Genomic DNA, 13,144 nt, shown 5'->3' with positions numbered 1-13,144 from the left:
AACAGGTGGGATGATAAATACCAGGTGGACAAAGGCAGCAGAGTCAGTACTTGCCTTTAAAGCTCCTCTCAAGCTCCAGTGTGGGCTGGGTTTGCGGGTTGTGCTCGGTTCCGACGGCCGCTCTGGGGAAACAGAGCACAAGGGCAGACAAAAAATGAAGGTGCAAAAAGGCCCGCAGTGAAACGGGGGGGGTTGTTTGCGCTTTTCTCTTTCATTACCGGTGTCTTTTCAAGCCTGATGAAAAGTGGGCGGGGCAGGGGAGAATGAACTGCCTGGAACTGTAACCTAAAACCAGAAAGGCGTAAGGGGGGCAATAAAGGGAACAGTGCGAGGGCCAACACAACTCCAGCTGTGCGGGTGCGCGGCCAGGGCACTGCCGGGCACAATTTGGGGTCATCTGCACAACTTACACCTGTCCCAGGTACTCTCAGCCCTCCTTGCGCCGGGCCCTCGGCTCCGGAGGGAACTCCCAGGGTCCCCCGAGAGGGTGCTGAAGGCTCAGCCCGGCGGGGGCCTCGGCTCCGGAGGGAACTCCCAGGGTCCCCCCGGCCGGTGCTGAGGGGGTGCTGAGGGCTCAGCCCGGCGGGGGCTGAGCTGATCCCGGTGCCCGAGGCGGCCCCGCTGCCCCTCGGCCCCGCAGCCCCTCGGCCCCGCAGCCCCTCGGCCCCGCTGCCCCTCGGCCCCGCAGCCCCTCGGCCCCGCTGCCCCTCGGCCCCGCTGCCCCTCGGCCCCGCAGCCCCTCGGCCCCGCAGCCCCTCGGCCCCGCTGCCCCTCGGCCGCCAGCGCGGCGCGTTGCCATGGGAACCCCGGCCGCGGGAGAGACCATTGGGCGCCGCGGGGGGGGACGAGGGGAGAGACGATTCCGCGCGGAGCTCGGCTGAGGGCAGAGGCCGCCCTCGGGCAGCGCTTCATTTATCACAGAGCTGCGGAATTGTTTGGGTTGTAAAGGACATGAAAGATCATCCAGTGCCACCCCCTGCCATGGGCAGGGACACTTCCCACAGGTTGCTTCACGCCCCAATGTCCAGCCTGGCCTTGGGCACTGCCAGGGATCCAGGGGCTGCCGCAGCTGCTCTGGGCACCCTGTGCCAGGGCCTGCCCACCCTCGCAGGGAGCAATTCCTTCCTAATCTAAATCTGCTCTCCATCAGTTTAAAATCATTGCCCCTTGTCTTGTCACTCCAGGCCCTTATAAAAAGTCCTTCTCGCTCCTCTTAAGGAGCCGCCTCCCATGTCATTTCAACCTTTTTCCCCCAAGCGCTGCAAAACATCCCCCGATTGTCTTTGAATCCAGGCTCTTCTATGGTTTCACTTATTATTTATTCACCACTCCGGAGGAACCCATGTGCTCTTGCTGCTGATTTAGTGCCGTGCTTTAAGTAGCTAAAATCTAAATCAACCTCGCTGAATGCAAGGAGGTTTCAAATAGCTTTTGGTGCATGTTATCCCATTATCCACACTAACCTTTAGTTAGTGCTCAGGACCCACAGAACTAAACATCCTTGTGATGTTTAATTTTTCACAAAAGCTCCATTTATGCCCACCCTGGAGATTTGTGCAGTTATAGATCCATGCATCACACCTCGGCTCTTCCAGAGCAGGTATTTACGTCTCTGCCAATAAATGATAATTCCCATGCCATCCCCTCAAAGGATACCTGGAGTGCATGGCAAGATTCAAGTTTTTATCAGTTATATTGTTGCCGTTTATTTGCTTTGAGTCTTGTCCTTCCGATTTTGGTGGCTTGACCATTATTTATAATTGATGCTCCTTTAGGGGATAAACAGCCTTCACAGAAAAGCTGGAGTTTCAGGAGAAAGCACTCCATGATCCAAGCCGGGCTTTAATAAGGACAAAGTATTATCTGTTTGAAATTTATGCACTCTAAGCTGTATTTCATTTGGCAAATTTGCATCTGCCCCATATGTATTCAAGCTAGGAGGCACACAATAACTTACACTGTTTTTCTTCACTATATAATCTGTCTGGCAGTAATTTTCCTTCATCATCCTGGTTACAGCACAGTTTTCAAGATTTTTTTACCCTGACAGGCAATTTGTGTGGAGAGCCTGTGGAAACACATATGGATTTATGGATTTTTTGATCTTGAGAAGGAACTCTACAAGTAGTTTGCATAATGTATAATCAACCTGAAAATATTCTGTATTCTGGACATTACTTGGAGTATTGTTTTGTAGCATTATAACATGTTCTTTCCTGTAGGAAAATCGTGTTCTTAGTAGCCAGATGAATACAGTTTTTAATATTCTATAATAATGCCTTACTGAAAGGCATCCCATTGTACATGGGATACTTATCTGGTATTTTCAGAGAAAGCAGAAGCAATACACTGTTCTACATAAATTATGTTACAATACTCAAGACTATTTTTAAAGTTTCCACTAGGAAAAATGAAGATTTAGATGTAAGATAATTTCCTGCAGAAAAATTGGCACTTCAGTTTCCAAAACTTAAATGATTCACACTGACTTTGTGAGCTTTGGATCAAGTACTTCAGCTGGAAGGGTATCAAGAGCCTGTTTTGTTGAGGTTTGGCCCATTAGACTTACATGCATGGGAGGTGAAGTAATGCAGGATTTGATGCTGGCATTCTCTACGTCATCGTATTTATAATTAGATTATTTAACTTGCAGCCATTTTATGTGTCTCCTCCGGTTCTCAGTTGTATTTTTTGTTTCATTTACCTAGATCTGACTTTCATAAACATAATTCTCTATTTTTGCAATCAGCTTTCACAAATGTAGATCACACAAAGAAGTCAGTTCTTGCCTGATTTCTCCCAGAGTCACTTTTGTTGGAAGTAAACGTAAAGTTTATAAGGAAAATAACAACTGAAATTCAACTCAAATCCATCTGGTGGAGTTGTGCTATAAGTTATAAACCTTCTGTGTTTCTGTTGCCATTCTCTTCTTTTGTTCTCATACTGCTCCTGAAAAAAATGAACCAGATTTATTAACTTTGTGGGGCTTGTCATCCATATTAAAATATTTTTTTACTGCTTTTGAGGCTCTGTATTTAAAGTCACTGTTAAGAAGAACTCCTGAGCACAGAGGTGACTGAGGGACCAAGGGACTGACCAAGGGTGGCATTTAGGGGCTTGTACTAACCCACGTTCCTACTTTGATTTGCAATCCCTTACATTTGTTTCAGGCTTTAGGTGAGGTTCCAGATCAATATTTCTGAGGTTGCAGGGCTATGAGTTACATTAATACTGGAAATGAAGAATGGTCAGAAAATATAATTTCATTTTTTCACGAGCTGCCTTTGATCACTTTCCACAAATTTTCGTGCAGTTCAAATTCCACTTTCATGGCCATTTACCAAATGCCTGTTTTAAAATCTCATAAACCAAGATCTGCAGGAAATGAAGTTTAAATTTGCTCTGGAACTGCTTGTTCTTATGACCAGGCAAGAAATAGAAGTAACATCATTTTACCTAGCTGATGGCTCACCATGGCCACTAATACACTTTCAATAAAAGCAGGGCATTTTTAGTCTTCAAGAGGAGATTGTGTTACTTATTAGTTGTAAATTATTTGCTCCATTTTGTCACTACAGCAAGAACCTTGTTTTCCCTCTTCCTCCCCCGTTTTTGGCTGCAGAGGCACACATGGAATAAAAGCTACTAATCAGATGTGAAGGTGTTTTACCTTTAGTCACATCAGATGCCATTTAAGATGGTCTGGAGTATTAAATCTATTTAAATTCAGGACAAAACCTGAAGGGCTTAAGCCCCTTTGCTTAATAGGAGAGGGCTGGTTAAGTCCATTGGGGAGCAAAACCCAAGCAAGGTTTGATTTACTGCCAAAACTTTCTTTCACACTCCCCAGAACAGCACATGAAATTGTCACTTTCAGTAATTTTTTAACATTCTTCATAAAAAAAGATTTCCTTGCTCAGCCAGAGCTCCTGGTTTGATCACAAACCTTGGGCTCAGCCAAGCACAGGCGGAAATGAACCCAACACCTCCAAGCATCAGAGTTCCCCTGATTAAAAGAGATGTTGTTCACAGATGGCAGATCAGGCCATTAATTTGTGCCCTGAACTAAAAACACACAGTGCCTTCCTTGGCTCTGCTTGACCCAAAACTCAACCAAAAGTATCCAAAACTGGAGCCAAGTTTGAAGTTTTTTTGTGAGGCCAGGTGATTTTCAGGTTTCATTACCACGTTTCAGGCTCTGTGACCTCCAGCCTACACATCTGAAGGTAAAGTAGGCTGGTACCTACAAAGAAAAGCACTTTGCAGTAATAAATGGGAGGATTATCTCCAGTGCTTCCAGTGAATACAGCTGCTGGGGAGTGTTTTATTTGTTCACTTTATAAGGATAAAAAAAATGGACTTGTTTTAAGCCATTCAGGTTTAAGACAGGCTTTATCTCCCAGGTTGGAGGGAAAGATTAGTCCTTATTAGAGCCTAATCTTAATGATATCCATTTATAAATAGGGCTTCAAATTGTCTAAAATATTTAAACACGATGAAATGCAAAGACTTAAGAGAGCTGAAGTCTTCTGAGAGAAAAAAAAATGAAAACCTGAAGATTTATCTACAAAGATTAAAGCAGCTTTAATGGCAAAGCCCTAAGAAAATAAAAGAAAATACCAGGAGAAGGAAAATCGAAGCTCTTGCTAATGTCTGTACAAGGCAAATTAAGTTATAGATGTGGTAAAATGGCTTAAGAAATTATAAAAATGTAACCATTTAGCTGCTGTTTCATAGCCAAAGACGTCACAACAGTTTACCTTTGTCTAATCATTTGCTTTTCTGGATTTTTAGACAGTCTTTGCTTTTCGTACAAAAGAGTGTGAATGCATTGAGGCATTTTCAAGTTTTAAAAATAGAAATGGCATTTTTTCCCCCATACTGTAGCAAAGAGAACACAACTGTTGTTTGTGTGCAGGTACTGTAGTGAAGCAGCAGGGGAGTTCCTTGCTGATCACAGGATGAGGCAGGTTACAAGCACTGCCTTGCAGACATTCCACACTTTAGCACTGAAATTTCCACCTTTGCCCAGGATCATCCTTCCCTTTGGCTCAAAAGCTTCCCCATCATGAGTGAAAATGGTGTTTTATGCCCAACCCTGAGGGGAGCCTGGATATGAAAAGCGTTTTCATGTAGGTTTTCAGTAGAGGTTGGGTGTGAAGAGCAGGAATCCAGATAAGTGCAGGGATATCCAGAGCTGAGAGGGCTTTGCTGGCAGGTTCAGGGCCAGCACTGCCTTTTTCCAGGTGTTCCCATCAGGAGATGTCCCCATCAACCCAAAGATCACCATGGCAGCACCGAACTCAAACAGATGGATTTTTCCTGGGCATGCAGGGAATGGGCAGCTGGGCTTTTATGGAAGGCTGGGCTGAATTTGCTTTGCTTCTCCTCGCCTGATCTATGATGACACATTTTTAAATGCCCAAGGTTATACAGATGTGAGCCTGAACTCACCTTGCATCCTTTCCTCTGCTGCTCAGACTCCCAGCACTGCTGGTTTTTCCTGATATCCTGAGTTTCTCAGTGCTGCTTTTCACACAGCCACTGGAAGGCCCTTGCTGCCTTTCCATGATTTGCTGTTAATACAGTTCTCAAACAGTTCTTGGCTGTTTTAGGGCAGCTTTTACCTAAACTCACCAGAGAACTCTGTTGTTTGATGTGGTTAATAACCTTTTCCTTCCATTTTCACAACTGCAGCACCTCAGTTTCTTCCCATTCTGGAATGAGAAAAACCAGGAATCAGGAATTTGCTTACAATAACATGCACAAACTTCCTAGAAAGATTGAAACTGAGAAATCCTCAACTGAACTTTATCTGTTGGAATTCACTTGGCATGGTTTGTGAGTGCACCTCACTTTTGCAATTTATCTCTGTAATAGGTTTGCAGAGCTTCCTCAAAGCCTTGCCAAGTTATTTCGGGTGTCATCATCAATATTTTCTTCAGAAATTGGATATGAGAAACAGTAAACGGGCAGTTTATATGTGAATAATGATTAGCTTGAGCAGCAATACCAAATCATTTCCCATAGCCCTGGTAGAAATAGTTCAACGATTCCACATCTATAAAAGAGGGTGAAACACAAAAAGGAATGCAGATCACAGCCCAGTTTTACAGCCAGAACACCAACATATCATCTTTTAAAGAACTTTCACTGGAATTGCTTACAAATAGGAGGAAATATTGCTTATTTAGCACATCTGTAGGGGAGAGAGAGATGCTTCCCCAGAGAAGAACTTTTTGATATAATCATTAAAATAATTCTGTCTAGCAAAAGTTTGCAGTTTTATTAGACTGTGTACAAAACAGGATAAGGATGGTTTGGTCTGCTTGTATTAAATTCCTTTTGTAGCTAAACCACTGCAGTGGCTCATTGAAACATGAGAAATCAAAGCTCAGATCCTGTTTTCTGGGCTGACAGGGATATTGCTATCATTTCTGATTTGCTGAACAACTGTGATCAACAGGCAAACCTTCCTGGGGGCATTGGGATGCAGGTGGGACAGAAAAGGGGTGGGAGCAAAATTGATTTGTGCATCCTCAAACAAAGCCTTTGCGGTGTTGAAAAAAGGAGCTCACATCATTCCTGGGTTTAAGTTGCTGGGGAACTTTCCATTATAAAACATCTTTGCATGTTCTGTGATAAAGAGGGGAGGGTGAGATGGGGTATTGGGGAAAAATTCCTCCCTGGGAGGGTGGGGAGGCCCTGGCACAGGGTGCCCAGAGAGGCTGTGGCTGCCCCTGGATCCCTGGAAGCATCCAAGGCCAGGATGGACAGAGCTTGGAGCAGCCTGGGATAGTGGAAGGTGTCCCTGCCCATGGCAGGGGCTGGAGTGAGATGATCTTTGAGGTCTCTTCCAACCCAAACCAGTCTGGGATTCTCTGAAATTCTTGAATTTCTTGCTGCAGGCCTTCAGAATTCAGAATGTCTGGAGAAATGACTTTTATTAGTTCTGTACAAGTTTGCAAGATAGAAACTTTGAAAAGCTTTCTCTCCTCCATGAATTTAGTAACAGCAATGTTCATTTCCATGTTGGCACAGAGCTCCTTGAGTGGAACCTGGAGCTCTGGACAAGCCATTCAAAGGTAGTGACAATGGATGGGAGAGGAAAACATTTCAGGAAGCTCATCTGAAGCATAGACTGCAAATTCTTTCATTCTATGCAAGAATTCCTTTTTTGATTTTATTTTAAGAACTACAACTGTAAATATATCCACTTCTCACATACTCTGCTCCATATCCCTCCAAAAAAGGGGAAAACTTTATCCCTGGATCATCTCAACGGAAGAGATCTCCAACATTTTTGATGTCCCAGCATCAGAGCTGGGTTTCTGTGATTTTACAATATGATTTTGGATTTAAAGTTTCTCAGTTCTGCCTGAACTCTGCTGGAGATGCCAGAGCTCTTTCCCAGATGGAATTCCTGCTGTGCTTTTCACAAAAACCTACTGACAGGATGCCATACTTGAATGCAATCATTGTAAACACCGGTACCACACAGGTGAGACCTCTTTCCACATCAAATCCCCAAAAAAATGTACTCCCTGTCTCACAACTACATAAGGACTGCTCAAATCACACCCTTGGCCGTGGCTCCACCAGAATTTTAGGGGAGCAATTAACATATGTTCAATATTTGGCTATGAACAAAAATGCCTTTATAGTGCAAATGTTGCAGTCTGGTTGTTGGATCATTACCAAGCAAAGGCAGAAGCATCCGTCAGGAATTTGCTGACAATCCTGCAAATAAAGAAGGAAAGGATTCACCTTGTGACTACAAAAAATCAACAAATAAACAAGCAAATACCAACCAGCTGCTGGATTAAGAACAAAAAACCAAGGGGAAAAAAATGCTTCCAATTTAGAAGAGCTTCACTGGAGTCCTTTTGTTGTCCCAAAAAGCAATAGGAATTAATCATCTCTGCTGGCATGCCAGAGGTAGGGACTAAAACAATGGTCCTGCAAGTAAATACAAGTGAAGATCTTGCTGTTAAAAATTCATGTAAAAATCATTCCAGCAGAGGAATAAGATCAGATATTTTCTTCCAATTTCAGCAAGCTGACAAAGGAAAGAATTAGATACCAAGTCACAGCATGCATGAATTAATCAATATGGATTTCAAATGCATCTTTGTGAGAGCTGCACTGAGAGGAGCAGACAATTATTGCATGGCCAAAAACAATCTGCTACAGAAACAGAATTCTTATTCTGACATTTAAGTTTCTCATCTTTTTTTAACCACTTAATGAATAAAAACTGTACTTAACTATTAATAATGAGATTTTAATTTCAGAAATTAGACCCTTTTAGTTTTATATCTCTCACACCCAGTGATCTTTTTCAACATTCCCAAAAAAGCATGGAGCCTACATATTGAAAGGAAAATGTATTTAATGTTAATCATTACTGTGAACGTTGGGTTTTCATCAGTTACTAAATGGCCTTGGCATTAGAAAATACCACAGTGATAGGTAATGTCACAGAACATTAACAATTCCATTTTTCTTATCAATTAAGCTGACCTTACCTACACTTATTATTTATTTGAACAAGAGAAATCTAAACACATCATGGATATTACAGTCCAACTGCTACAGTGTTCTCTAAATGCTTGTCCTTACCCAAGGCTTTTCTCTTTCAGAGATGATAATTCATCTCTGAAAACCCTAATAAAAACAGAAATTGTGTAATCAGTGAAACCAGGAATTTCTTTTCTGTTCTTTTTACATATCCTACAAATGATCTACCATTTATTGCAACTCGTAATTTAAGAAATAGCTCCAGTCTTCACATCAGAAAACAGCAGATTTTTTCTTCATTAAAGGCATTTTGTCAATAATGGTAGTGTGGAAGGTGTGGGGAATCTCCTGTTTCCTCTCAGCACCCATTTTGCAAATGGAAGACATAAAATGACATAAAATAATGGACATTAAGTGACAGTGGAGATGCTCAAGGAAAGGGGTTCACAACTGAAAATGTGCTGGTTACAAATGAAAATTTGATACTGGCAAACTCCATCATAAAAATAAAGTGAAATCACCTCCAATTCCTTCCTTACATCCTTGATGGATGTAATAAATCATTGTTCAACTTTAAAAGTTGAAAAACAGATTAAGGACCAGAAAACTAAAGCAGAAATTAACTTAAAGGCAAAATTGACATTTCCAAGGTGTAACACAAAATTGGGGGCAACTTTTAGGGCCCAGCAGTCCTAGGTGTCCTGGAGCTGGAGGTTGTTCCAATTCTTTGTTTTTAATTAAATTAGGAGAACAACCATGGACATCCTCACAATTTCTTTGTTAAGCCTTCTATTTTTACACTGGGACAAATGACAAAAGATAATGGAGAGAAGTAAAATTTTAAACATATTTATTACTTAAGACTTTCTCTCTTCTTCCTCCTGAACTTCATTAAGCCAGGCTCAGCTGAGCTATATTTCCTTTGCCCTACCACTTCCACAGCTGAAGTGTTTGGCCTAAGCTGAGCTCCTCCTCTTTTTGGGACTACTGCAACATCTGGTAATTCCAATGATGGGGAGAAAAATGGCTCCAATAGAGGCAAAAAGTTTTACCCAGTAATTGATGATGATGAAAGCAATAACTAACATTTGATAAATGTGGAGAACCCCCATTTATGTTGAAATACCAGTTCTTGTTCTCTGGGAAAAATGCAGCACCTCAGGAAATTCCCTGCCGAAAGTCACCTTTCAGGTTGCAGCATGGCCAGGTCCATCCTTAAAAGACATTTCCAAGACAGGGACTTTTTGCTTGGTGAGTTCCCAGTATCCCAATTCCCCAAGCTTTATAAAATATCATTCTGCGTGACAACATTAAGAAATGTTTCCGAGGGCTGGGAATCTAAAGAAAATCCCTGATGTTTTCTGAGCAGCTCGGAGTCCCTGTCCCTTCCAGATCAGCTGTTCATGAGAACAGGCCACGGTGCTGCTGTATTCCAATCCCACTGGGCAGCGCCTTGAATCCGTCACGGATCATAAATTCATTGCAAAGCAAACATTTAGGACATGGGGGAGAGTGGAGAATAACTGGCAAAAAAATTATTCTGAAAAAAACCCCAGGAACTGTAGAGGATTTACCATCTGTTTTGTTTTCCATCCAGGTACTTCTGGGCTCCGAACAAGCTTTTGTGCCTTGGAAATTCACCAGTTCTCTGAAAAAAAATCCCTTGTTGCTATGGAAATACCATCCCTTCACGATGAATCCTTCTTGAAGGTGGAGGACATTGGCAAGACTAAACGTAAACTTTTTTGGGGTTTTTTAATGATGTGTCAGACAAAAGCGGCTGGAGCAGGGAGAATTCCTCACCCCCCAAAAACCACTCCTGGTATCATCACCTGCATGTGAGGAACATAAAGCAGCTGCGTGATGGGGTCATTATCCATCCCCAAAACGCATCCAGAGTCCCCTGGAGCTCGTGGCACGGCTGCTGTGTGGAGAGCAGGGCTGTGCTGAGGGCTGGCTCTGTGCCCAGAGCTCTGTTTTAATGAAACACGAAGTTGAGAGGGATCAATAACGCTCTCTCCTCCCAAACAGCCCCTTAGAGCAAGCTTTGGGAAGGTGATGAGTAAGGAAATTAGATGTCTGTGAAAGCTGGCAACATTCCTGTCAGGTTCACACCACGGAGGCTGCCTTGTCACTCCATGGCAAACCTCAGCAGGGGGATACAAAAGGGAATGAAAGACAAGAGTGTGTGAAAAAAACATGAGAGAAAACCTCCCCTTTCCCCCTCCTCCCACTTGTTTTTTCTCTCTGCCTGCATGCCAACAACCCCCGAGTGAAATTCCCCCAGATGTGACCCTCAAGATGAGCAGCCAGCCAGAAAGACAGACATGATGGTCTTCATATCCTCTCCCCACTCAGAGCCCTCCTACAAACCTGATGGCTGCTGAGGCCACTATCGACCCTGCATGTGTAGAGTGGAAAACAAAACGAAGCCACCCCTTCAGCATTAAGACCTAATCCATCCTCCTGCAACTCAGACTTGTGCAGTGATTTATGACTGAGTTCATTCCCACCCCTACAATGCACTCACCATCACAAACAGGCTCAGGGAGTACTCAAAAAAATTAAAACACAGCTCAGCATAAGCATGGCAAATCTCTCTGTTAACCTGATGGGTTTCTTCAAAGGGTAATACCCAATGAAATTAATTTCAAAAGCAACACATGAAAAAAAAGCAGTCTAAAAATAGTGTAGCAGTGAGATCTTTTGGTTCTTTAATAAATTGATGTCTGGAGCTGACATGTTCACAGAATCCCAGAATGGTTTGGGTTGGAAGGGGCATTAAAGAAAATACAGTTCTAACCCCTGCCATGGCAGGGAGACCTTCCACTGTCCCAGGCTGCTCCAAGCCCCATCCAGCCTGGCCTGGGACACTGCCAGGATCCAGGGGCAGCCACAGCTGCTCTGGGCACCGTGTGCCAGGGCCTGCCCACCCTCACAGGGAGGAATTTCTCCCCAATATCCCATCTAACCCTGCTCTCTGTCAGTGGGAAGCCATTCCCTGTGTACTGGCACTCCAGGCCCTTGTAAATTGTCCTTTTCCATCTCTTCTGTCAGCTCCTTTCAGGTACTGAAAGGCTGCAATAAAGTCACCTCAAAGCTTTCTCCTCTCCAGGCTGAACAATCCCAATTCCCCCAGCCTTAGAGCAGAGCTGCTCCATCCCTCTGCTCATCCTGGTGCTGGACTCCCTTCCTGTGCTGGGACTCAGAGCTGGGGGCAGCTCTGCAGGTGGGGTCTCATAGAGAGGCAGGATCAGTGTGGGCAGCATGTTGGAGACACAGGTGGGGTTTTTAAATCACCTGCATGTTTGGCTGTTTTTATTGAGAACATTCCTATTTTGAAATCTTCAACTATTTGATTCTAATTTTTTATTTGGGAAGCCTGAACCAGCTGCAGTTCCAGAGCACCCCCACCGATGTCCCCAGCATTACAGCGAAGCTGCTTTATACCTCTCAATCAGCAGTTCAGTTTATTACAGCTTATTTTCCCCTCTCTTCAGCTGCCTGCTCGTCTTGCTCTATTCTTCTGAGACTCGTTTTTACAACCTTCGCAGGATGTGAATTCATTCAGCGTGGTGGCCTCCTGCAGGGAGTGCTCTGCTCACACCATCTTGTACCAACAGGCAGCCTGAGGAGAGCCCTCTGTGCCAGGGCCTGGCTGCAGGACACCTGGCAGCACTCACAGCAGCCCTGTGCTTCCTGCAACTTGTATGTTTAAATATTTCTAATGATGGGGGAAACAAATTGTTACAGCTACAAATCACCTGCCAGAGTGACCAGATTTGCATCATAAACCTTTGCACAATCTGTACTTGACAAAAGCCAGGTTGTCCCTCAGTAACTTAATTTTTTTTTGAGAGTTTAGGAAGGGCTGTGGTAGGAAAATGTGGTTCAAAGCAGCATTCAATGTGCTGAATACTTTTTATTCCAAGTGCAAATCTGTGACTGTACCTGTTAAGATTGTATTAGAATGATTAAACCAATGAAAACAGATTTATTGCCATTCTAAGATTCCCTTTTGAGATGGAAATAGTCCTGCTTTTAAAACATGAATTCATTGTTCTATAAAGGTTTCACACATTTATTTAAAAGTGTTATCAAAAACTGTAGGATTGCCTTCTGAAGAAATTTTTTAATCTTTCACTGCCTGTCTTAAGTGGCTGAAACAAGACAGTAGAGAACACATTTTAGGGAAGGCTGAGAAAAGAATGGAGCTACAGCCAGTTTCTGACATGGGACCAGAATCTGACACCAGAAATCTCTTGTGATAGGACAGATGTTTCATCCTCACAGGAATTTTAGTGAGGAGCTCATGGGTACAGTTTGTACACACCTGGGTTCAGATCCTCCCCTACCTGCTCATGCCTGGCCACAAAACACAGTCCACAGGGACCAGGTTCTTGGTTTGGGATGCTCAAGGGGGCTCCAGATTCCCTGTGCCAACTGGATTGAACTAATGTCTGCCATGCCTGACCACCTTCCCAGGAAGAAATTCCTCCTGGTGTCCAACCTGATCCTCCCCTGGTACAGCTCGAGGCTGTTTCCTCTTGTTCCATCTCTGGTTGCCTGAGAGAAGAGCCAACCCCCTTTTTTAGAGTTATTTGCCATGTTGATTTGTGATTAT

The 13,144-nt window shown here is 43.6% G+C and overlaps 2 long non-coding RNA genes across 10 annotated transcripts in view; one reads left to right on the top strand and one right to left on the bottom strand.

Moving 5' to 3' along the window:
* Positions 1-53: 53 nt before the first annotated feature.
* The window catches only part of LOC125330942, a 48,852-nt gene continuing 35,761 nt past the window's right edge, over positions 54-13,144 (bottom strand). For 7 of the 9 annotated variants that reach the window (XR_007205769.1, XR_007205768.1, XR_007205774.1 and 4 more), the window contains 3 exons: positions 7,699-7,740; positions 5,638-5,717; positions 54-122 (listed from right to left, as the gene is read on the bottom strand). This is a non-coding gene — a long non-coding RNA (uncharacterized LOC125330942). Of the gene's footprint in view, positions 123-1,957; positions 2,069-5,637; positions 5,718-7,698; positions 7,741-13,144 lie in introns of all 9 variants that reach the window. The other 2 variants (XR_007205771.1, XR_007205776.1) reach the window with 2 other exon arrangements.
* Positions 131-12,523, top strand: LOC125330943. The gene is made up of 3 exons (XR_007205779.1): positions 131-421; positions 10,118-10,255; positions 12,021-12,523. It is a non-coding gene; the product is annotated as an uncharacterized LOC125330943 (long non-coding RNA).

This window comes from Corvus hawaiiensis, chromosome 10 (genome assembly GCF_020740725.1).
Source record: "Corvus hawaiiensis isolate bCorHaw1 chromosome 10, bCorHaw1.pri.cur, whole genome shotgun sequence".
Lineage (NCBI taxonomy): Eukaryota > Metazoa > Chordata > Aves > Passeriformes > Corvidae > Corvus > Corvus hawaiiensis.
Note: the sequence above shows the minus strand (reverse complement) of the source record. Positions and strands in the feature narration are given on the sequence as shown.